Genomic DNA, 25,979 nt, shown 5'->3' with positions numbered 1-25,979 from the left:
GGCATTACGAAAGCTACGTTAGCAGTGTTTTGCATATAAAATAGAAGTTATAGGTTATTCTTTTCTTGAACTAGGGTCACCATCTGATAATAGTTCATTCATTTTAAGTGCTATTTCTTTTGTAAGCATTTGAAACTACATTTCTTTGAAAAAAATGAAAACATAACTAACATTCAGATACTACTATTTCATATTGGCTTTCTAGTTCTTGTTTTTCCAAATTCATGGAATTTCCTGTCCTGTCCAACTTTTTTCCAGCTTTTAAATATAGTGGATTAATTTAATCATGAACATTTATGACCAATTAACAAGATTGTCCTTTTGTTAGTTTTTGCAAATTATCTTATGGTAGTGATTGCTATAAATCATTGAAAACATTTTTAAAAATTGAAGGGGTAGGAAGCAAAGTTTGCAATTTCAGATGCCTCTGAAAATCAGAAGATACTCTGAGGGATAAAGAATATTGTAAATGGAAAATACATGCCCATCCTGAGAGTTATTTGAATAGATTTTTAGTCTTGCAAAATGTTTTCCTATTTAAACCAAATCATATATTCTGTCCTAATGTCAAACACTACTATCCAGCCAAACTGAGACAACTGTACCTTTAGCTCAAGTTTTAAACTGTGTGAGTATACCAGAATTCTCTGAAAGTCATTTACAAAGTAGACGTGCAGCGGCCCTAACCTGGTTCTGCTGGCTCAGTGTTAGACGATGGTAGGGCAAGTATGTCTCAGCAGAAATTCCTCAGGGGACCCTGGTGCACAGCCTTGTGAATAACCTAACTGCTACTCAGCTAGCTGACCGACTTCCTTTCACAGCTGGGAAATAAGACAGTGTCAGTAGTAGAGAGTCTTTGGGGCTTAACAGATGCCACTGGCTTATAAAAACTTGGAAATGTAATACTTCTTCCTGGTCCCTTTGAATTAGAATTTCTTCACTCTGAGAAGCCCTTAAAGTTGAGTTGAGCTGCTTGTGGAGGCAAAGCTTATTCTCAGAGACTTGGCTGGAGTTGTAGGTCGGGGCCATAGGAGCTTTCATGAGAAAGCAGCTCCGTGCTGCTTGGCCACCTGGTTTGAGTGTTAAGTTTAGGAAGTTTAGTTACAATTTTGTTTCTTCCCCTTTTTAAATAAAACTGTCTTTGCTTTAGTGATATTTCTAGATGTAATTTCAAAGTGGCTACGTGGAGATGAATTGATCTCAAGACATTCTCAGGTTACTTCGTTGGAAATAATACATTTCAAGATTCTCTTTTTCTAAGAAGTCTTAGAGCAAGGTGGACGGGACAGGGTGGAGAGAAAGTGATTAGTCTGAAATGACTCCCAGTTGAATCTCTGTGGCATGTTTCTAGGATCTGTCTGTGAGACTCCTATAGTGCTGATGTCTGAATTTTCAGTTACATTCTACTGAGTTTATTTGACCCTTAAATCTTTAGGTTAAATACAGTTTAACTGTTAAATTCATGGTAAACCAAGTGCTAGCCATAGCAGGAAAGAATAATTAATAGGGAAATAAACTGTTCTCAGTAATATTTTCTTCTAATAAGGCATTTTTGAGATACATCTCGATTGCCAGTTAGGATTGAACTAAATGAAAGAGCTTGAATTTTGTGTATTTTGTATTTCACAGATTTAACCACTCGCTTGAAATATTTAGTTCTTTAAGTAACATTCACAGTCTAATGTTGCAATCAACAAATGAAACTATAATAACTCTTTTTTTTGTTAATATTAGAGTATTGTTCTTAATCTAACGTTGACCACAATTTAAAAAAACTTATTTTGGCATTAATACTATTTTGAAATGTATTTCAGATATACCAGTATATTCAGAGTCGCTTTTATCGGTCTCCAGAGGTGCTGCTGGGAATGCCTTATGACCTTGCTATCGACATGTGGTCCTTTGGGTGTATTTTGGTTGAAATGCACACTGGAGAACCTCTGTTCAGTGGAGCCAATGAGGTATATGATGGATTGCTTTAAGAATTCTGTTTCTGTTTTCATGGTTTTTTGTTTTTAACCTCTGACAGTGTAATCTTCAAGTTGTTTTTAGGAAAAGGTGTCTGTTTAACCAGCTTAATCATTCAAGTGTTAGGTCAGTTTTGATTTTATCTATTTTAAAAATTTTCAGTTATATAATAGTGAGTGTAGAATTATGAAATAGAAGGTGAGATCTTTCAATCTGCTGATGAAGGAGAATGGTAAATTAGATTAGAAAACTACGTATTTTGGTATAAATTTTATTGATTTTTAAGTATAATAGAAAAAGATGATATTGAAGAATTGAAGTCCACCCTAAAAACAGTGTGAACATCACTGTAAATTTTGAGGGTATGATTTGGAGTTAAAGTAAATGATGACTGGTAGGTAGGGTTGATGGATATTTGATCTCAATAATTTAGGGCAAATTAGGACTAGAGGACCTCGTTAGAGCTACAGACTAATGTGATTCTTCCAGTCCCCAGGCTTTCAGTCTGTGTTCCGAGAGGACTGTTGCAGGTCAGCGGCAGTGCTGGGGAGGGGTGGGAGGGCAGGGGAGGGAGAGGCCAGGCTCCCTCCCAGTCAGAGGAGCTGGGCTTTCAGTGGTTTTTGAAACTATTCACTTGTGGGGCTCTGGGTTTTTGTTTGTTTCTTTTTTTTTTTTTAAAGAAAAGTTAAAAGTTGCAGATCACGATCAGTCCATTCATCTACACATGAGACAAGAAAGACTAATGAAATGCAATGACTTGTCCTGGGTTATACAGCTGTCAATAAATAGTGTCAGGAACCTGTCCCTTCCGCCTTCCTTTTAAGTCACTTCACTGTAGCTAGTGAGCTCCTGTTTGGCAGTAACTACCACAGTGTATATTTGTTTTTCTTTTAATAATAAATAATATTACCCCGTAATAGTACTTTTTCCATGGGCTTAAACAGTATTAAGATCACCTGAAACCTCAGTGGCTTCCACCTCACTCACGGTAAAAGCCAAAGTCCTTTGAGCAGCTTGAAGATCCCTTACTCCCTCTGCTCCCGTTCCCCCTCTCCCACCAGCCCCCGCACACGGCCTCCTGCCTGGTCTAGCCGCAGGCCCTGCCAGGCCCTTGCACTCGTCCTGTGCCAGGCCTGAAGTGCGCCTGCTCCCTCACTGCATTTATAATTTATGAATGAATGAATTATTTGATGAGCAGAAGTAGGATGTACTGCAGTAGAAATGACAGGTTTTTGTTTTTATTTTGAATACAGGTAGAATAGATGAATAAAATAGTGGAAGTTCTGGGTATTCCACCTGCTCATATTCTTGACCAAGCACCAAAAGCAAGAAAGTTCTTTGAGAAGTTGCCAGATGGCACTTGGACCTTAAGACCAAAGACGGAAAGCAGGTAAAACTGGGAAAAATTTTTTTGAGCCTTTATTTCTTTTCACTGAACTGTCTTTAAGCACTTTGTATTTACTTGAAATCAGTGTTACAGTTAATTGGTTCCATTGGTAACTTAAGTATATATATTTTTTATAGTTTGACCTAAACTATCTGTTATAGACCAGTGTTTGATTAATCCTCAGTGTTCTCTTTAAGGCTTCATTTTGAAAACTATGTGTCAGTGTGTGTATATACTGCACATTTTAAATATATATATAGTGTATATGTGCATATTGTAACAGTTCTACCTAATAAAACTGAAAAACTGAAAAAATCTACATGTCTCTGTGTATATTGTAACAGTGTATATGTGCATATTGTAACAGTTCTACCTAATAAAACTGAAAAAATGAAAAAAATCTATATGTCTCTGCCTTTTGAGGCAGCTGATCAAATCGCCCTTCCTTGTTTCAATGGTAGAATCAGTAGATTTGACCTTTGTTTCTTATAGTTTGGGTATATAGCGAAGTCACATTTAACAGTAGTGCAGCTGTGAACAGTAGAAGTCATAATTGCAGTAAATGGCTTTTTTTTTTTAAGTTGAGATGAGAGAGAAGGATTTTTGACTCAAGCAGTTTGTGACAAGAATATGAACTGACTGGACGGTCCTTTGATATATTTCAGATTCCCAGCTTGATGACGTGGATAGCAGGAGTCTCACATCTCCAAAATCTTTGGAAGTGAGGTTTTTAAAATGTTAGGTTTGTTTTAGTAATTTTCAGATACCTAAACTGTGTCAGTTTAAAAGAGTAAACGATGACAATTTTACATCTTGACTTACCTCCTTGTTTTATGTATCTGAAAATAATCATATGTTTTGTAATCTAGTTTGTTTCTAGTATACGATGGATATAATCTATAAATACATGATTGTGTGTGATATATGTACCAGACACCCTGTGACTGTAGTTCTGCATTTTTAGCACTTAAGAGGTTGCATTTTAGCAATGCTGCCACCAGGCGTCATTTCCAGTGAACTGAAGGTGATGTTGTTTGCTGTAATTCACCTTCAGCTATGGAGTCATAACTTTTATATCAATTTTTTTAGAATATTAAAAAGAAATGTAGTTGTAGCTTTCACAGCTGGTTTGTAACTTACTACATTCTGCCTTATTGTCTAAAGTTTCAGGCAGTGCAATATCCGGCAGCTAAATGATACCTGCTCCACATAAAGAAAGGATGGAAAATACCAAGCAGACATCCTGAGCCCTTTGGCCTTTGTCCACATAGCTTATCAGTCATGGCCCCTTTTCCCACTGAACCAGAGCAAAGCCTGGGACTCCTCCTTAGCTTCACCAGTGTTCAGATTAGCTCCTACCAGTCGATTTTAATTAGCATGGAGGATATGAAGCCTCTTTAATGTTTTTATCTCTCTGTGATACAAGCTTCTGCTTCTTTCTCCAATTTGAAGTTTTTTGCCTACTTCTCCTATTTTTTTCCCTTTTTCTAAATGAAACATACATCTCATTCATTTCCCTGATCTCTGCTTTAGAAAAACCACAGTTAACTATGGTCTGTTACCTGTCATGTCTCCAAAATTGAGCTACAATAATTATTATTTTAAATTATTTTGGGGGGCATTTCAAAAAAGAGTAGATAGATCTTTTCCCTTCTTAAAATTGAAAGTATCTTAACCTACATTTAATATATACTAGTTATAGATTTTATGAGATTTTCCTTAGCTGCAATTAGCAACTGATTTAAGAAAGTTAATTTTTAAAAGTGTAAAATAATTATTTCTCTTTAAACAGAAATAAATTTTTAACAACAAAAGAACAAATCCATGACCAAATGATTACATTATGATGGATGCACTAGGGGTTCTAACCAGAAGTATAAATAGAAGTGCATGCACTGTCAGCGGGTATGTTCGTGTGGTTTATTTCCTTAGTGATTTTATTTTTACTCTTAATTTCTCATTTTATGTTTCAAGAGCCCATTTTTGCTTCCTAGTAATGAAATTCATATTTACTATGTATTTTTTTCTTTTGGTGGGGAAGGAGGATGAAGAATTCAGACTGCAAATGATGCTGTTTTATTGAAGTATAATTTATATACAATAAGATATGCATATTTTAAATGTTCACTTTGTTGAGTTTTAACTTATATACAGCAGTGTATCCACTACATAAAAGACTCTACCACCTCAGAAGTTCTCTTGTGACCCTTTTCTGTCATCCCACCCTCTGTCTGATTTCTGTAATTATAAGTTAGTTTTAACTGCTTCATAAGCAAAATCCATGTCAATGGAATCTGTAGTATTTATTATTTGTTTTGTTCACTTAACAGACATTGTTTTTGAAGATTCATCTGTATTGTTGTGTGTCTAAGAGGTTCTTCCATTTAATTGCATCGTAGAATTTCTTTGAATGGAAATGCCACAATTTATCTGTATTTACCTGTCAGTGGTTGTTTGGGTTGTTTCCAGTTTAGGACTACTATGAATAATGCTACTGGGAACATTTTTTTATAAATCTTTTGTGCACATGTTTTTATTCCTCTGGGGTCACTACTTAGAAGTAGAGTGACCAGGTCATTAGGGTATATGTGTGTTTACCTTCACAAGAAAATACCAAATAGTCCCCCAAAGTCTTACCATCTTATCCCCCCTACGTGTGAGTGTTCAGTTGTATGACATCCTCACCATTTGATATGGTTGGGTTTTTTTGTATTTTAGCCATTCTAATGGGTATATGTCAGTTTTCATTTGCATTGCTTTGCAACTAATAATGTTGACACTTTTTCTTGTGCTCATTAGCCATTCATATATCTTCTTTTGTGACAGTCTGTCCAGTCTTTTGCCTGTTTGTTACAGGAATGTTTAATTATTGAGTTGTAGGAGGCTTTTTTTTAACATATAATGGATATAAGCCTTTGTCACATATATGTGACAAGTATTTTTTCCCAGACTGTGAGTTGCCCATTTATTTGCTTAATTGTAGTTTTTGATTAACAGAGAATGTTAATGTTGACAAAATAAAATCTGTCAACTCTTTTTTACGAACAATCTTTACCTTCCTCAAGTTTGTGAAGATACTCTCCTCTGAATGTCATTTGTTTTGATTGTAGCTTTTACGGTCAGAGTTCATGGTCTATCTTGAATAAATTTTTGAGTATGGGATGGGGATATAAGAGTTGAAGTTCATTTTTCTCACCTGCTTACCACTAAGTTGTTGATCTGATTTGGCACATTTATCCAAAAGCAATCAATCTTTTGTGTGGGGATCTTTATTTGGACTCTGCTGTTTCATTGGTCTGTCTGTCCTTGAGCCAGTGCCACATTGCTGATTACTGTGGCTTTGTGGTAAGTCTCTACTTCAAGTGATATAAGCCCACCAGCTCTTCTCTTCTGTTTCCAAATTGTTGGGTTTTTCCCCCTCTAGGTCCTTTCTATTTACATAATGAAGTTTAGAATCAGCTTATAAATTTGTATATAAAGTCCTGCTGGGAGTTTGATTAGAATTGCACTGAGATTCCATTCAGGAGAATGGACATCTTAACAGTAGTTACTCTTCTAATCTACGAACATGGTTTATCCATTTATTTAGGTCTTAAATTTCTCTTAGCATTTTGTAGCATTTAGTGCAGAAGTCTGGCACTAAATTTGTTCAATTTATTTCTAAGTTTTAAATTTTGGGGAGTATTTTTAGTGTCATTATTTTTAAAATACCATTTCTAATTTTTCATTGCTAATATGTAGAAATACAGTAGATTTCTGTATATTGACTTTCTGTCTTAACACCTTGCCAGATTTACCTATTTGTTCTAGGGTTTTTGTTTGTTTGTTTGTTTTTGGGATTCTGCAGACTTTTGTTAAATAATTATGTCCTCGTGAATGAACAGTTTCATTCTCTTAATCTGTATACCTTTATTTCTTTTTATTTTGTTATACTGACTTAGGATCTCCATATATTGAATAGTAATGATGAGAACAGACATTTTTCCATGTACTGAGCCTTAAAGAAAAGTCATTCAACATCAGTGACATTAGTTGTGTATGTTTCATAGCCCTCTATCAAGTCGAAGGAGTGATACTTTTATGTTTAATGTTTTGAGAGGTGTTTTTTAATTTGTTTTTTTAAATCATGAATGGGTTTTGAATGGTGTCACATGGCCTTTCATGTATCTGTAGACGTGATTTGGAAGCTGTTCGCTTGCTTATAATGGAGGTACTGGGGACGGAACCCAGGACCTTGTATGTGCTAAGCATGCACTCTACTACTGGTCATATGATTTCTTCTCTGTTTTGTGGTGAAGTACATGAATTAATTTTTGTAATAATTCAACTCATGTTGTGGTAAGCCACACTTAGTCTTGGTATACTGTCCTGTTAACATGTTGCTGGGTTCAGTTTGCTGGTCTGTTGATAGGAGATTAGTTTCTTTGTAGTTAAGTGGATATTTGTCTAAAATTTTGTAATATTTTCATTAAATTTTGATTTTAGGATTATGCTGGTCTCAGAACTATTGGGAAGTATTCTTTCCTGATTTTTCTGAAAGAATTTGTATAAAACAGGTGTTATTTCTTTTGTAAATGTTTAATGGAGTTAGTGGAACTTAGCACGACCTGGGATGCTCTTTATTGATTGTAGTTGACATATTTTGTAAATATGTAGCTATTTTTGAGTCAACTTGGGTAGCTACGTATTTCAAGAAACTTGTCCTTCTCATCTAGGTTGTTGGATTTGTTATAAAATTACCCATAATACTTTGCAATTGTCTTTTTAACTTCTGGAGGATCTGGTAGTGATAGTCTGTCTTTTATTCCTGATATTGGTCATTTGTGTTTTCTTTCTTTTTTTCTCTGTTAGTCTTGCTTGGGGTTTATCAGATTTGTGAATTTATTAATCTTTTCAAACTATTGGCTTTTGATTTTTTCTCATATTCTTAGTCTAATTTCTTTCCCATTGATTTTCCCTCTGTTATTTCCTTTTTTCTCCTTATTTTAGGTTGAGTTTGATTTTTTCAAGCTTCTGAATGTGGAAAACCTTTCTTCTTTTCCTATAGCTTTTAATGGTATAGATTTCCCTCTAAGCACTGCTTTAGCTGCAGCCTACAGCTTTTGATATGTTATGTTTTAACTGTCATTTATTTTGAAATGTTTCTAATTTCTCTTGTGATTTCTTTATTGGCTCATTATTTAGAATGTTATGTAATTTCAAAAGTCCAAGGATTTTTAAAGATATCTATTTTTTACTGATTTCTAATATAGTAGCATTGTGGTCAGAAAACATGATTTTACTCCTTTAAAATCCATTGAGACTTGTTTTATACATAGCATGTAAGCTGTCTTGGTGTGTGTTTCATGTACACTTAATTTGTTTGGTGTAGTGGTCTATAAATGTCAGTATAGGTCAGGTTGTTTGATATTTTTCTTTACATCCTTACTTTGTATCTTTGTATATTTGTTCTATCAGTAACTGAGAGGAGTGTATAATCTTCAGTAATAATTCTGGGTTTGACTTAATCTTATCTTAGTTGCTGTTTGTTTTTTGAAGCTCTCTTTATGGGAACACCTTTTTAGTATTATTAGGACTTAGTGATAAATTCAGTCTTTTATCCCCATGAAGTGATTCTCTATCTCTATACTGATGGTTTGGCTTTAAGTCTACTCTGTCTGATATTAGTATAGCTGTACCAGCTTTCTAACTCTTAACACTTTCATAGTATATATTTTCTACCCTTTACTTTAAACCTGTCCATACTTTTATATATAAAGTATGACTTGTCTACAACATGTAGTGGAGTCATGCTTTTTAACCCAATCAGTATCTTTCTTTCACAGTGAATATTTGACCCGTTTAATATTTCACAGGTTTGGATTTTAGACTGTTGTCTTATTTGTGTTCTGTTTTTCTTCTCTGTTCTTTGTTCCCTGTTCCTTCTTTCCTGACTTCTTTTTTGAGCTGAGTACTTTTTCATATTTTATTTCATCTTTTCTTACTGCCTTTTTAGCTATTCCTCTTTGTGTAATTTTTAATGTTGCTTATTATATGCATTGTAACTTATCAGTTGACCTTAACAGGATATTAGATCACTTGATAAACCATGTAATAATCGTGTGCTGCTATCTGACCCTTCCACGCTTATCATCATGTAGCGCTTGTCATAATCCTCATGACACATCAGCTGCTCAAGTTAAAAAGGATTTTAAGGAGATTTTAAAAGACATAAAAAATAAAGATAATAAAAAGTTCTTTCTTTTTGACCCATATAGTTAGTTCTTCATTTCTTTCTGCAGTTCCTGATTTCCTTCTGGTATTATGTTCCTTCAGCCTGAAGAACTTCCTTTAACTTTTTGTGTTATAATGAATAAGTTCTGTTGATTAATTGTCTCACCAGTTGTTTGTCTGAAAATATGTTTATTCACCTTTATTTGGGGGGAGATACTGTCCATAGATACGGACATATCAATGGATATAAAATTCTAGGTTTACCTTTCGACAGAAGAGAGTGATGGTATAACATTGTTTAAAGATGTTAATTATTTTTTTTTTCTGTATTACATTATTTCTAAAGAGAAGTCATTGGTTTTACTAAGCATTGTTCTCTTTATAAAATATTTCTCTTCTCCCTGGCAGGTTTTTCTTTTCTTTTCTTTTTTTAATGTTTGAGTTTTCAGCAATTGACTATTAGGTCCTTCTGTATAGTTTTCTTTACATTTATTTTCCATGGAGTTTGCTAAGTTTGTTAGATCTGTGGGTTGATCTCTTTCATCAGTTTTTTTTTTTAAATTAATGCTTAGACATTATCTTTTCAAATGTTTGTTCTGTTTCACTCTCTCTTCTAATCCAATTAAATGTATGGTACTCAGTATTATTTCAGAGGTCTCTGTTCGTTTTACTCCTTTTGTTTTCCTTTTGTGTGTTAGTTTAGTTAATTTTTGTTTGTTTAGTTGTGGGGGGTGTTGGATGATTCTTTTTCCTCTGTCTTCTAGTTCACTATTTTAATTCTGCTGTATCCAGTCTGCTGTTAAAAATCATTAAATGAATTCTTCATTTCTGATACTGCATTTTTTAGTTCTGAAATTTTCACATTTTTATTTACCTTTTTTTAATAGTTTTAATTTTCTCTTCTGAAACTCCCCAACTGTCTACACATGTTATCTGCCTTTTGAACTAAATTCTTCTTATCATGGTTATTTTTAAATGCCTTCCTACCAGTTTCAACATTTGGGTCATTTATTTATGTGGGTTTTCTACAATATTTTTCTCTTGATTATGGACCCAGTTTTTGTTTCTTTGTTTCTCATGTCTGTAATTTTTTAAATGTATGCTGTACTTTGTGTATTTAAGAACAGTTGAGGTGGAAGTGAATCTTGGTTCCCTGTAGAAAGAGGCATGCCTCCTGCTCCTCAGGCCACGAGTGTGAAGAGACTGAGTCAGTTTCTTTTGTAGTTCGGCTGAATCTGAGCTTTGTTTGTTTTGTTTGTTTGACTTAGATTCTATTCTCCACTGTCTTCATAGGTTTTAAGCAGTGTTTGTGAAGACTGGAGAGATCTTTGATACATGTTGACCAGCCAGCAGCCCATTCCTAACTTCTTGTGCTTCAGCGCCATCTGTGCCCATCTGGCTGCTCCGGCCTCAGCATTGCAGAGCCCTGGGGGATCCTCTCTGGGTCTCTGCCTGTCCCATTCTTCAGCCTAGCCACACGTAGCTGTCAGAAGTTGGTTTGGAGTTGGGCTGGATTCTCCTTCCTCAGATCTGTGGCATTTGCTCTTCTCCCACCATAAGTCTCTTCTCTCCTTGGAAAGACTTCATTTTCTAGAATTTAGTTAATTATGGTTTCTTTAGTCCTCAGGTCTCTGATGGGTTTTTAAAAAGCAGTGATTTTATGGTTTGCCTGCCTGGCTTGTTCTTGATTTTTAGAGTAAGAGCCATGGTCTCTTGCAGATGTCTACATTGTTCTTAGAAACAAAAATCCACTGATACTATTCTGAATAAATTCAGTAGTCTTAGGGATTTTAAAGGTTATATTGTTATTTGTTGAAAAGTGAGTTTCCAGAAAATCTCAGTGCATACTAAGACAATTTATTATCAAACATATTTTCTAAAGGGAGGCATAAATAATTTGCTTTTGACTTATCTGAATAGGAGCAGGGAGTGTTAGACCTGGGATTCTTTATTAGGAGTGATCCCCATAATTTTAATGAGCCGCGGTTACTCAGGAAGTACACCTGAGTTCAGAGGTGCATTGGGCAGAAAAGAGGTTCACCCCCACCCCGGCTGGGGCAGAGGATGGCACGCTGCCTTTGTAAAGGACCCCGTTGTAAAGCTTTAGGCTTCGAGGGCTTCTGTTGCATATTGTTACTTGGCTTTGTTTTTCATAGTCTTTAAAAATGAAACAACCGTTCATAGCTGAAGCTGTATAAAAACAGAATCTGGGCCAGGATGTAGTTTGCTGATCCCTGGGCTAGATGATCTTTATGGTCATTTTTGGTCTCAAAATTATTTTGAATTTCTCCAAACTACAGTGCATTCAGAATAGTAATGTGTGAAAATACAGAGGTTCTAGCTATAAAGCATTCTTTTTAATAATGGCCTCAACATATCATACATGTAAACATATTTGATGTTATGTAGGCTTTTACATATTCCATCAAATTTAAAGGAAGTCTTTTCATCTTTCTTTTTAGGAGTATAAACCACCAGGAACCCGTAAACTTCATAATATTCTTGGAGTAGAGACAGGAGGACCTGGTGGGCATTGTGCTGGGGAATCAGGTCATACAGTAGCTGACTGCTTGAAGTTCATAGACCTCATTTTAAGGATGCTTGATTATGACCCCCAAACTCGAATTCAACCTTACTATGCCCTGCAGCACAGTTTTTTCAAGAAGACAGCTGATGAAGGTACAAACACGTGTAATAGCATGTCCAGGAGCCTCGCCGTGGAGCAGTCGCAGTCTTTGGGCACCACCTGTAGTACATCTTCAAGCTCAGGTCGGTTCTTTTGAGATTAATTAGGCTTTGACATGTTTACCCTTTTCTTTACAAAGTGGGGGTTATTTTAAAGTGTTTTTAAGGTTTGTTAATGGGTAGGGAAGAACTATTTTCCCTAAATCTGTTCTTTGTGGCTAGTAAAAAAAAAAAAAAGTTACCTCCCCTGAAGCTCCAACACTTAGTTATATGTGTCAGTAAATGCTGCTTGGGAACAAAACCAAAATTTTAAATTGTTTTTAAAATTGGAAATACTTGGTCTACATGCTTGAGTTTTCCCGACATAACCAAACTTGGTTACATTTTAGTTCAGTGGTTGATGTGAAAGACCGCAGAGAATTGGATGCCTTTCTGGTATGCTTTTCGCGTTAATAGAAATTTTTTTGGTGACACAGTTCCAGTTTTAATGGTACAGTTGCAGGATATGTACTTGGACAGAATTAGCTTTCAACTCACAAGGTGTGTTGCACTGTGATACTTCAGGTGGATCGTTGGGGACGAGCAGCAGTGGGAGAGCCAGGTCGGACCCAGCGCACCAGCACCATCACAGCAGCGGGCACTTCACCGCTGCCGTCCAGGCCATGGACTGCGAGACGCACAGTCTGCAGGTGAGCCCTGGCACCGCCCTTCATCCCGTGCCCTGCCGTGCCTGGAGGAGCAGTACTGGGTGCCAGGTGTCTTCTGAATGATTGTGTCATTTACTCTGCAGAGCCGTACCTTCCTCGTTTATAAGGTATTCTAATTTATTTATGACTGAAGAAGGACATCCATGTTTAGAAATAGCTAAACATTTATTGAGCGCATACCAGCCATTGCTCCAAGTGTTTTTTCCGTGTTTATTCATTTACTGCGGCAGCATTTTGAGCCTCATACAGTGTGGATTTTCATGTTACATTGGGAACTGAGAGTTCATGGGTTAAGTCACTTCCTGAGGCTCATCTTAATTACTGCACTCTCTGCCTCCCGTGGCCTTTGATCACAGACAGGCCTAGATTCTGAATCAGAATCTGATTCTGAATTGTGGTTTGATTTTCACCTCCATGTTGTTTTGTTTTGTTTTTTGTTTGGAGGTTTTTTGTTTTTCAAACCTGTTAAAGAGGATCTAATTAAGTAAATTTTTTAAGGGGTGAAGCAGATGGTGGTAATAAAAATATTCATTAAATACCGTTTGTAAAATAATAAGTTAATTCATGCTGAGTACTGCACAGTGGTGTTTTATAACAAGAGACCAGTATATTATTTGATGAGTGAAATAAAACTGAAGTTGATGAACACCAGCCCTCGTCCCCGGTGGAGAAATCTGCGTGTGCAGCTGTCTGCTCACGGTCACCGGCCTTCCTGGGCAAGCTTTCCTGGTTCTCCAGCCATCGTCTCTCTCCCATTCTCTTTAATAATTGTTTCAAACCCTTCTTCTCCTCTTAGAAACCTTTGGTCTTGCCTCCTCTGTTCTCTCTCACTCATCACTGTGTAAGAAAAAGCCTTAGAAAAGGGACTCCTCACTGTGTGTCACCAGCCTCCGTTTGTCCTGTCCATGTCTCTCCTTGTCTGCAGCCCCTGCTCGTCCCCAGGTCTCCCGTCAGAAGCAAAACCTTTCCCTGGCCCATGTCTTTCTCGCACCACATTCTGCTTCCTGTGGGCTCTGTCTTGTCCCCCTTACCAGATCCTCAGCTCGCCCCAGCTGGGCTGCCTCCCGGCTCCAAGAGCTGCTCCTGCACTGTCACCAGTGGTTGTCACGAGGTGCCCAGAGGGCACACGGTCACTTCGTTCTGTTTCTCACTCACATTGACAACACTGGCTTGCCCCTGCTCTTCGAAGCTCTCTCCTCCATCTTAGTTGTCCCTTGTCCCACCCCGTCCCAGCCCCACTGTCTCCTTTCTGGATTCTCCTCCTCCTCCCACCCTGTGCCCCTCTCCCTCACATGACGCACTTCCTGGTCACCTCACAGCTCTAACCAGTGGCCATAGCAACTGTCCTGAGGCACATCACTTACATCTTTATTTCTGCCCTGCATGTCACTCCTGAACCTCATGTCTTTATTTCTAATCATCTATTGTCAGTATCACTTTGAAAGGCTCCACAACACGACACTCCAGATGCGGCCCTTGAACAGCTGCCGTCATTTCCACATCCACCGCTGCCCTCCTGCCCTTACCTGTTCTTGGTGCAAATGGCCCTGAACTCACCCTTTTGCTCAAGTCGTACACCTGGCACCTGGGGAGTTGATCCGGACTCCTCTCTCCCTCACACCTACAGTGAATCAGAGGGTGGAGAGCATGCGTTCTGAATATCCTGTGTGTGTTTTTATTCTCCCCACCTCACTTCACCCCCTTGCAACAACCATCTCTAGTTTATCTGATTAGAAAGACTATTCTGACTGGTCCTCCACCATCCAGTTTCATTCACCAGTCTATCCCGTTCTCTTTTCTGAAGCCGAGTCAGTGTTCAGTCAAGCAGTCTGATCCAGCTCTTGCCCCTGCTTTCAGCCAGTTCTTCACCTTCTCTTGTACTGAAAAAGAGTTTAGACTCCTTAGGACGTTACCGTGGCTCCGGCAGTCCGGCCCCTCTGCAGGCCGCTCGTCCTCCTCTCTGGTCTTACTGGATGCTCTTCACTTTTTGGAGTATAAAATGGTGTGTTCTCTCTCACGTTTCTCCTGTTGTCTGCGCTCAGCCTGGAGTGCTCCTTTCCTCTGTCCTTGCCTTGGTAACTACTGTGTATCCTGCAGGTCTTAAATATCACTGCCAAAGGCTTTCCCTGATTCTCTAGAACAACCTTCCTTCCTTCTTCCCTTTCTCCCTCTAAATACAGTAAATTCTGCAAACACACAAAACCATCCTGGGAGTAGCCCAAGGCACCTGGGACCCCACCTGTGTGTAATGGATGTCAGTGTTGTGCCTTATTTGCCTCAGCTCTTTTCTTACTTAATTTCTGAATAGTTGATACATTCACATGGTTTAAAAGTAAACATAAAAGAGGATTCAGTGAACAGTCTTCCCTTCTATGTCCTCTAGCCACCCAATTTCTAAATTAATATTGCTAGTTTTATGTATCCTTTTTAAGATATTTTATACATATGCGAGCAAATACAAATACATATTCTTCACTTAACCTTTGTACACAAATGGTAGCATACCATGCATACTGTTTCATATCTGGTTTTTTATTTTAACATGTTACATATATATTTAAAAAATGTGTATGTATGTATATATGTATCTTTCTGTATCATTACATAGAGAGCTTTTTCATTCTTTTTGTTTTTTTAAGTCACAGTATTCCATTGTTTAGATATTCTGTAAGTCATGTCAGTAGCTCATATTAGCTTATTTCAGTCTTTTTTTTACTACCACAAATAATGCCATAATAAATAACCCTATATATAAATCAGCCACACATGCAGTTTGTGATAAAAATTCCTGGACGTGAAATTGCTGGGTCAAAGAATAATGTGGTTTGTCATTTTGTTAGCTGTTGCCAAGTTGCCTTCCATGTAGTGTTATCAGTTTAGCTTCCCAGTAACAGAGTTTGGAGACACAGTCAGTGTGATCACCTTTGGAGAAGTCTGAAATGAAAAATGGTGCTGGACAGAGTTATAGTTATATTTTGTTCATTTCTTATGCATGAATTTTGAGTAGCTTCATTAAGTTTTTTTAAACTTTTTTTAATTGAGTTATAGTCATCTTACAATGTTGTGTCAAATTCCAGTGTAGAGCACAATTTTTCAGTTATACATGAACATATATACATTCATTGTCATGTTCTCTTTTGCTGTGAGCCACCACAAGACCATGTATATACTTCCCTGTGAGTAGCTTCATAATTTAAAAACCATTAGTGTTTTCTGAGAACTTTCTGTTTTTCTACTGGATTATTTTCAGTAGTATTTCTGCAGTTTTGATTCTGAGACCACCTTCATTGAGTAAATACTTAATGATCCGTGCTAGCTACTGGTGCTAAAGACACAGTCTGCCTTCCTAGTGCTTACAGTGACACAGTAAATAAACAAAACCTAACAACAAACAGAGAATAGCTGTTTGTTGGCTGAACTATATTAATTCAAGTAGGCCCAACTGATAACAGATCACTAGACCCCCAAAATATGGTAGCTAAAGGAACAAAAGTACTCTTTTTTATGTAATAGTCCTGAATGGGTATTCAGGTTAGGGGTGTGGCTCTCCCCTACCATCCTGTGACTGCCCGTCCCCGAGGGCCTAGTTGTCTGCTGCCTCCAGCAGGTGAAGGACTTGGGAGGTAATTTAGGGACAAGATCTGGCCATGACATAGGGTCTTTCATTCATATTCCTGTGACTAAAATAGTCACACGGCCATGTCTTGTACAGGGGAGGCTAGTATATGGGGTGCAGTCATGTGCTCAGGAAGAAGAATGTTTTTTGAGGACAACTAGTAGCCTGTGCTGCAGAAGTTGGGGCAGCATTAGCCATGGTGGTGAGGGGAGACTCTGAAACTGAAGGGGTGAAGAAGAAGCATCCAAGCAGAAATTAGAAATCAGAGCATTCTAGGCAGAAGGGGACAATAAGGACAAATACCCTGAGACATTTGAAAGATTTTGACCAGGTGGAGGAATAGAAGGAAGACCCTGTATAGTCAGAGCCCAGGTGGCTGGAGGGAAAGTTTGGAGAGATGAGCATTGTACAGATTGTGCAGGTTGCACATGGGTTTTGGATTGTTCTGTTTATCCGTTCATTCATTGGTGGACACTTAGGTTGTTTCCATGTTTTTGCTTTTGTAAATAATGCTGTAGTGAACGTGGGGGTACATGTATCTTTTGAAGATAGTATTTTTGTTTTCTTCAGATAAATACCTAAAAGTAGGGTTGCTGGATATGGTTGTTTTGTTTTTAATTTTTTGATGAACCCCCATACTATTTTCCACAGTGGCTGCACCAGTTAATATCCCATCAACAGTGGGATTCCCTTTTCTCCACATCCTTGCCAACACTTGTTATTTGTTGTCTTTTTGATAATAGCCATTCTAACAGGTGTGAGAGGATAACTTGTCGTGGTTTTGATTTGCATTTGCCTGATAACTGATGGTGTTGAACATCTTCTCTTGTACCTGTTGGCCGTCTGTATGTCTTCTTTGAAATATGTCTATTCAGATCTGCTAATTTTTTAATTGGATTTGTTTGGGTTTTTGCAGTTGAGTTTTATGAGCTCTTTATATATTTTGGATACTGGCCCCTTATCAGAGACATGATTTATAATATTTTCTCTGATTCAGTAGGTTGCCTTTTCATCTTGTTGGTTCCTTTGCTGTGCAGTAGTGTTTTAGTATGATGTAGTCTCATTTGTTTATTTTTGCTTTTGTTGCTTTCGCTTTGGTGTCAGATTCAAAAAATCATCACTAAGACCTGTGTCAAAGAGCTTACCACCTATGTTTTCTGCTAAGAGTTTTATGATTTCAGGTCTTAGGTTCAAGTCTTTAATCCATTTTGAGTTAATTTTGGGGTTTGATACCAGATAGTGGTTGAGTTTCATTCCTTTGTATGGCTGTCTAGTGTTCCCAACACAGCTTGTTGAAGAGACTGTCCTTTCTTCATTGTATGTTCTTGGTTCCTTTGTCATAAGTTAATTGACCATATATGTGTGGGTTTGTTTCTGGGTTCTCTGTTCTTTCCGTTGATCTGTGTGTCTGTTTTTATGCTATACTATACTGTTTTAGTGACCATAGCTCTGTATTATAGTTTGAAATCACAGAGCATGATGCTTCCACCTTTGTTGTTCTTTCTCAAGATTGCTCTGGCTATTCAGTGGTTTTTTGTGGATTACAAATTTTAGAATTATTTGTTCTCTATTTTTTGAAAAATACCACTGGAAATTTGCCATAGGGATTGCATTGAATCTGTAGATTGCTTTGGCTGTTTTGGACATTTTAACAACATTGAATCTTGCCATCTGTGAGCATGGACTATCTTTCCATTTATTTTGTCTTCTATTTCTTTTATTAGTGTCTTGTTTTCAATATACAGGTCTTTCACTTCCTTGGTTAAATCTATTTCTAGGTATTTTATTCTTTTTGATGCCATTGTAAATGGGATTGTGTTCTTTACTTCTCTGTTTGATATTTCCTTATTAGTGTACAGAAATGCAGCAGATTTCTGTTATTGATTTCATACCCTACAACCTTACTGAATTCATTTATTAGTTCTAACAGGTTTTTGATGGAGTCTTTATAATATCATGTCATCTGCAAATAGTGACCATTTTACTTCTTTATTTCCAATTTGGATGCCTTTTATTTCCTTTTCTCGCCTAACTTGGATTTGTGCTTTTAAAAAAGAATTATTCTTCCTATTCTTTGGTGAGTGGTTTGGAAAAAGGATGGAAGATGGGAGTTGATTGATTTAGGAGGCTGTTTTGTTAGTCTGGGCAAGAGATGGTAGTGGCCTCATCTAGGGTCAGGTTTTGGAGATGGAGAAGAGAGGCCGGGCTGGGCTCTGGCTTGGAGGTGGCTTCAGTAGTGCTCACTGGCTGTCTGAATGGAGGGATGGTCGTGCAGCTGAATGAGTAGTAGGGCGTTTATCAAAACAGGAGAGATGGAGAGGGGAGGGGCTTTAGGGGGACAGTAAAGAATTCCTTTGCGACCCATAAGAAATATTTACGCTCTGGCCCTTTCCAGAAAACGTTTGCTGACGCCTGGCATAAGCAATGCTCCCAAGGAAAGAAGGTGGCCAGTAAAATATATGAGCCTGTTTATGGGTATAACTTGCTGAAGATTTCATAGTAAAATGATTTTCACCCTTGAACGTATTTGGAAGTTTGTGTTACAGAACTGTCTAACACATTAAAGTTTCAAAACCCTCTAATTAATGTAAATGCTAGTGTTGTAGCTTTTCATTGAAGATTGAAACTTGGCAGCGGTACTCTGAATAAATCCTTTTAAAATCTGGTCTTCCAGGTGCGCCAGCAATTTCCTGTTCCCCTTGGTTGGTCAGGCACTGAAGCTCCCACACAAGTCACTGTTGAAACTCATCCCATTCAAGGAACAACCTTCCATGTAGCCCCTCAACAGAATGCATTGCATCATCACCATGGAAACAGTTCCCAGCACCACCATGGACAACGAGCCTTGGGTAAGCGGACCAGGCCAAGGGTCTACAGTTCTCCAACAAATAGCTCCTCTACCCAGGATTCTATGGAGGTTGACCATAGTCACCACTCCATGACATCCCTGTCTTCCTCAACTACTTCTTCCTCCACATCTTCCTCCTCTACTGGCAATCAAGGCAATCAGGCCTACCAGAATCGCCCAGTGGCTGCTAATATCTTGGACTTCGGACAGAATGGAGCTATGGACATTAATTTAACCGTCTACTCCAATCCCCGCCAAGAGACTGGCATAGCTGGACATCCAATGTACCAGTTTTCTGCTAATACAGGTCCTGCACATTACCTGACTGAAGGACATCAGACAATGAATGAGGTAAGGGGCTGACAGAGAAGAGTCCCCCATGACAGGAGTTTGTGTGCGACAGAGTCCTGTAGCTAGCTCGTGGCTAAATTGAAACGAGTTTGTTTCTTGTGTGTTTTTATAGAAATGGTGTTTTTTTTCCCAAAAAACAAAGTGCAAAGCTGCTTGAATCAGAAGGAGATTAACACACTGAACCGCTACAAGAGGGCAAAGCTTTTTTTTTTAACTTGAAAAGATTGCAGAGGGACTGTGAAGTTTTTAAAAGAGCCATGTCCAAACCCATCTTCACGGATAGCTCAGAGGTGTCCTCTTTTTGCCTCCCGCATTTTAACCTGCCACATCCCAGTCATAGTGGGGTTTTTTGTCTTTCTATTCCACAAAAGTTACTGTTCCGATGTTGGTCTTGATCAGTTGCCAACTAATTTTAAAATAAAAGGCACTGCACATAATTTGCATAAAGGGCCCCAAGAGGGTGTTTTTTTTCCTCCTTTTTGTTTTTCTTTTTTTTCTTCCCATTTTTGTTTTGTTTTTGCTTTGTTTCGGGTGGGGGGTGGGACATTTGGATTTTTAAGTCCTCCAAACACACTTGGGCACGGAAACGCAGTCCTGTCAGGAAGAGGGACCTCCAGCTCACACAGCATCCATTACCTTCAGCTGTATGGAAGGGATGGTGGTATTGGCGTTTGTAAGACACAGTAAGCCTGTCTGTCCTTTTATTTATGCGAGTTGGGATTAGCAGCAATATTATCAGAAGACATTTCCCATTATAACTGGGCCATTTACAGAAGAACATGAGAAATTTAGCTTGTCTTGTTTAGGTGAGGTGTGTATAATGGGTCTTCCTGCTTTCTTGCTATGCAAGAAGCCTACTAGTCAAATGGGTGGGAAACAGATTTCTGATTTCTTTGGTCCCTGAAAGAGTTCAGGTGTGTTTTGAGTGAAGGGTGATTTTATTAAATCAGAAAGGAGTGGACTGTCCAGCTGACCATGGACAGTGTAATGGCCTTAGCTTGGGTGTCTTGAGCCAGAAGCAAGTTGAGAAAGAATTAGAGCAGAGAGATATTTTAAGAGCCATTTGAGGCTGGACATCATGTTTTCAATCTGTTTGTGTGAAACCTCCACCAGGAGCTTCAATATTGTGAAACACACATTCAGGATCTTGCTAGCAGAATTAATGAACTAATTTCAATGAATGGTATCCTATTTTGTACTGTGATTTTAAAGACCTTGGGTATTCTGTGTGATGTCAGTGAGCTGCTCCAGCACCGTGGCAATGAGTATCTTCTGGTGGGCCATCGCCAGACCACAGCCATCTATTAAAATCCTTTGACCTCCTTGCAGGGGGAAGGGGGATTACTTCAGGCTGGGCGGTGGCTCTAACGTGCCCATGAGGAAGCTGCAGGTGGTGGAAGCGCTGAGCAGAAAGAAGATTGTGCACATGGACTTTGGGGTCCTGCACTGCCTGGCGGTCACTGATGCAGGGCAGGTAAGTGAAATCTTGGCAAGTCTTTGTTGTTTGAAAAGTGCAGCTTGTGGGGAAAGGAGGTGAGTCCTGGTCCTTGAACCAGGAGGGCTGGCTTGGTCCATTGGGTTCTTGTGTACACCTGCCCAGGAGCCAGGGTGAGTAGAGGCACCCGAGAAGGAGGCGCTGACTGACGCAGGTCCCACTCAAGTGTCTTATGGGGAGATATATATATGTACTTCACGTCAGAAGTTAAGTTATCCTTGACAGGTGTTCCTCATTCTTCTGCCATGGGAGGCCATGGGCAGACAGGCTTGTGGGTGACATACTCTTAAATTCATTTCTGACAATGAATCAGCACACTGTGCTTCAATTAAAATGAATTAAATATGGATATACTTTCTAATTCTGTAAAGCCAAGAAATGCATTACTTGAAAAGTGAGCATATTATTTTTGATCATTTTTCTTCGCAAAATAAAGGAAAAAATAATTTATTGCATTTAGTTAAAGAGGAAAACCTCCCTGCTTCCTGTAACAGAATGAAATAGATGAATGAGTTCAGTGGGTTGATATTAAGTAAAAACTCATCTGTAGTCACTGGCAAGAATTTTGAAATAAACTTAAAGAAAATTTTCTAAAATGTTGAAAAATTCTGCCCCTCCCCCAACAGGTATATGCTTGGGGTGACGATGACCATGGCCAACAGGGCAGTGGTACGACCATGGTTAATAGAAAGCCCACACTCGTGCAAGGCTTAGAAGGCCAGAAGATCACACGAGTGGCCTGTGGGTCTTCACACATCGTGGCATGGACGACGGTCAATGTGGCAACACCCTCTGTCCACGAGCCCATCCTCTAACAGGCTGCAAGGGACCCCTTAGGTGCTTCCTATTTAGGTAACACAGATCTGTGTTTTATGAGACCCTTCCGTATGCGGCACCAGCATCACAGATAGAACATTTAACAGCGCTCCCAGGTTAGAGGCTTTAGCGCTGTGTGAGCTGCACGCTGAGCCAAAGCCACAGACTCTTAACGGTGCACTGTGCTGGGATTCCTGCTGGGGTGAAAACTCGAGAAGGAGCTAGAATGTGGGTTCTTGTGTTATGATCAGGCCAGCTCTGGCCATGCTGTGCACATTGGCCAACAGAGGAGACTTTATAATAAGCACTTAGTGTAGGCACCGTGCTGTGCTGCGTGGCGTTTTCAGCAGGTCTATTCAGGTATAATCAACACACAATGAGCCGCATGTATTGAAAGTGTCATTGCCATCAGCTGTAACACGTGTGCACCTGTGAGAGCAGCACCACGGTCAGGATAATGAACAAACACACACCACGTTGAGCTTCCTTGTGCAGCTTCACGGCCCATCCCTGCCTCCCACAGCCACTGACTTCCTTCCTGTCACTATAGATCAGCTGGCCTTTTTAGAGTTCTACATAAATGAAATTATACAGTGTGTACTCTTCTTAATCTCACTTTTTTCAGTCACCATAATTATTTTAGATTCATCCATGTTGCATCAAAATTTCATTCTCTTCAATTGTTGGATAGTATTTTACTTACGAGTGCGCTGCAGTCTGTTCCTCCATCTGCCAGTTGACGGACTCTTGGGTTGTTTCCAGTTTGGGGGCTGTATAAACAAAATTGCTGGGAACGTTTGTGCACAGGTCTCACAGGGACCTGCACTTGTGCTCCTCTAGGGTAAGGGCCCAGAAGAGGAATGCCTGGATCACATGGTAGGTGCATGTTTACTTACTTAAGACACCTACAAACTGCTTTGCAAAGGGCTTGTTCGAAAACTCCTCCATGTTTCTGTCTGTATGTGGTATGGCCAGTCTTTAATTTTAGCCTTTCTTACAGCTGTGTAGCGGTATCTCATTGTGGTTTTGCTTTGCATTTCCCTAATGACTTATGAAGCTGAGCATCTTGCTTATTTACCATCCAAATATGTTTTCTGTTCAAGTGTCTGTTCATATCTTTTGCCTGTATTTAAACCTAGGTTGTTTGTTTATTATTGAATTTTGAACATTGTTTATGTATTCTAGGTACAAGACTTTCATCAGATACATGATTTGCACATATTTTCTCCCAGTGTGGCTTGTCTTTTCATTCTCTTAGGTGAATTTTAAAGGGCAGAAAATGTCAATTTTGATAAAGTCCAGTTGATCCATTTTTATCTTTTATGGATCATACTTTGGGTGTTGTGTCTAACAACTTTTGCCTAACTCAAGATCATAAAGACACTTTTCCTGTGTTTTCCTATGAAAGTTCTATAATTTTTTATATTTAGGCATATGCTTGAACTTGAGTTACATTTCATACATGGTGTGAGGTATGGGTTGAATTTTATTCATTTATTTTTGGTGTAGGGATATTCAGTGGTTTCAGCTGCACTTGTTGACAAAACTATTGCTTCTCTATTGAATGAATTTGCACTTTTGTCAAAAATCAGTTGTCATGTATGTGTGGATCTGTTTCTGGATTCTCAGTTCCGTTTCATTGACTTATTTTTGTGTTTTGATGCCAATACCCCATTGTCTTGATTACTGTAGCTTTATAACAGACTGAATTCAGGCTTTGCTGATTCTTTAGCTTTGTTGTTTTTAAAATATGTTTTGGGTATTCTAGACCCTTAGCATTTTCCATGTAACTTTTAGAATCAGCTTATCAAGTTTTATAAAGTAGCCTACTTGGGGTTTTGATTGCATTGAATGTAGATCAGTTTGAAATAGCTTCACAGTATTGAATCTTCCAACCCATGAATGTAGTACTTCTCCCCATTTGTTGAAATCTTTACTATTTCTCAGCAGTGTTTTGCAGTGTCAGTGTACAGGTATTGCGTATCTTTTGTTATATTTATTCCTAAGTGTTTCATATTGCTTATCCTGTTACAAATGATTTGGGTGTTCTATATTCCATGTCTCTCGTTCTCTTCTTGAGCATATGTAATACAGATATAATAAGTGTTTTAATTTGCCTGCTGATTGTAAGATATGTGTTAAAATTTTGTTTTATTCTTTGCTATTACCTAGAAATATTCAAGTTGCTCCTTGCTAGTGTGTAGAAACAGAATTGCCCTTTTTAAGGACATTTGCATTATTTCTAGTTTTTGGCTACTACAGATAAAACCTGCTATGGATATTCATGTGCAGCATTTTGAGTCAGTCTTCCATAATTTGAATAAACCCCACTTGGTTTTGCTGCTTTTTGTTTCTTTGATTTTTCTCTGTTGTTTATGTTTTCAGTTGATTGGTTTATAGTCTCATCTTTATCCTTGCTTTATGTTTATTTTGTATTCCTTTTCTAGTTTGCTGAGGTGAGAGCTGAGATCATTGACTTGAGACCTTTTTCTCATGTAAACGCTCAGTGCTGTTGAATGTCCCTCTCACCACTGCTTTAGCTGCATGTCTCCAATTTTGGTATACTGTATTTTCTTTTTGATTCAGTTTTTTTTATTAAGTTTTCAAAGAACAAGCTTATGGTTTCCTTGATTTTCTCCATTGTTTTTCTGTTTTCTGTCTCACTGATCTCACCTCTGATGTGTATTAGTTCTTTTTGTCTAAGAAGCTTAGGTCATTGGCTCAGGATCTTCCTACTTTTCTAAGTAGACAGTTACTTTTCTTAAACAGTTGACTGCTTGACCGATTACCCTCTTTATCCCTTTGCTTTGAAATTTTTGCTTTAAAATCACATTTGTCTGATATTAATATAGATCATGTGATACAGTATCATTTCTTTTGATCAATGCTATATAGTATGTAAACCGTGGTCTTCCATATACTGTGATGGGCTATTGTGTATCTTTTCCATTCTTTTACTTTCAACCTATTTGTCTCTATGAGTATTTCCCTATTTGTTGTTTATTACTTTTAGCTGCTCATTGTTCTCTTTCTTTTTCTGCCTTCCTTTGAATTAGTTGTTCTTTATGATTTTATTTTTCTTCTTTGTTTTCTTTGAGCTCTAACTTGTGATATTTTAGTGACTGCTTTAGGATGTGTATCATGCACATGTGACTTATCCTAGTGATACTCACGTATAGTAAACGAGTCACACACTAGTATATTTCTGTTTCTTCCCTCCCGACCTTTGTGCTGTTGTTGTTATATATTTCTGTGTATGTTGTAAACTTGATAGTATTTTTTGGCATATTAGGTTAAGAAAAGAATGTCTCTGCATTTGCTCATGTGGTTACCATTTCCAGTGCTCTTCATTCCTCTGTGGAGACTCTGCTTCCATCTGGCATTGTTTTCCTTCTCATTGAAGGACTTCCCTTGTTATGTCGTGTAGTTCAGATCTGGGGTTCATCCTTTCAGCTTTTTATGTCTGAACTAGTCATTATTTTACTCTGTGTTCACAGTATACTTTAGCTGGGTATAAAATTTGGAATTGACATTGTTTTCATTGAGAATTTGCTGTCATTCTTATCTTTGCTCTTCTGTACCTAACATGTCTTTTATCTCAGATGACTTTTCAGATTTTCTCTTGATTTTCCTGTTTTTTTACCTTCATGGTTTGTGTACCTGTAGTTCATTATGCTTCTTGGATCTTTGGGTTTATAATTTTCATCAAATTCAGAAATTTTTCAGTCATCGTTTCTTCAAAGAAATTTTTTCTGTACCTTTCTCTCCTCTCTTTTGGGAGGTCTAGTTTCATGTATATTAGGTCTCTTGAAGTTACCCCACAGATAACTGATGCTTTGTTCAGTTTTAAACTTTTTTTCTGTATTTCATTTTGGGTAGTTTCTATGCCATAT

The 25,979-nt window shown here is 38.1% G+C and overlaps 1 pseudogene; it reads left to right on the top strand.

Moving 5' to 3' along the window:
- LOC116276546 (dual specificity tyrosine-phosphorylation-regulated kinase 1A-like) overlaps window positions 1-25,979 on the top strand; it is a 118,122-nt pseudogene that overhangs the window by 72,243 nt on the left and 19,900 nt on the right.

The sequence above is a fragment of the Vicugna pacos genome, chromosome 5 (genome assembly GCF_048564905.1).
Source record: "Vicugna pacos chromosome 5, VicPac4, whole genome shotgun sequence".
In the NCBI taxonomy this organism is placed as follows: domain Eukaryota; kingdom Metazoa; phylum Chordata; class Mammalia; order Artiodactyla; family Camelidae; genus Vicugna; species Vicugna pacos.
The sequence above is the reverse complement of the archived record's forward strand: the minus strand, read 5'-3'. Positions and strand labels throughout refer to the sequence as shown.